Raw genomic sequence first — 326 nt, 5'->3', positions numbered from 1 at the left:
ATGGTGAGGCCGCTATTAGTGAAAGAACGTGTCGTGAATGGTTTCAACGCTTCAAGAATGGTGGTCTGATTTTGACGTCCAAAGTCATGCTCTGTATTTGGTGGGACCAGCTCGGCGTAGTGTATTATGAACTGTTAAAACTGATTGAAACAATCACAGGCGATCGGTATCGAATGCAATTGATGCGTTTGAGCCGAGCATTGAAAGACAAACGGCCGGGATACAACGAGAGACACGATAAAGTGATTTTGCAGCATGACAATGCTCGACCCCATGTTGCGAAAGTGGTCATACTTGGAAACGTTGAAATGGGAAGTCCTACCCCA

General features: G+C 45.7%; 1 protein-coding gene across 2 annotated transcripts in view; it reads right to left on the bottom strand.

The window, feature by feature from the left end:
• The window catches only part of LOC108695048 (tumor protein p63-regulated gene 1-like protein), a 3816-nt gene that overhangs the window by 1030 nt on the left and 2460 nt on the right, over positions 1 to 326 (bottom strand). The window lies entirely within an intron of this gene.

This window comes from Atta colombica, unplaced genomic scaffold, assembly GCF_001594045.1.
Source record: "Atta colombica isolate Treedump-2 unplaced genomic scaffold, Acol1.0 scaffold126, whole genome shotgun sequence".
Lineage (NCBI taxonomy): Eukaryota > Metazoa > Arthropoda > Insecta > Hymenoptera > Formicidae > Atta > Atta colombica.
This window is presented reverse-complemented; position numbering and strand designations above follow the sequence as displayed.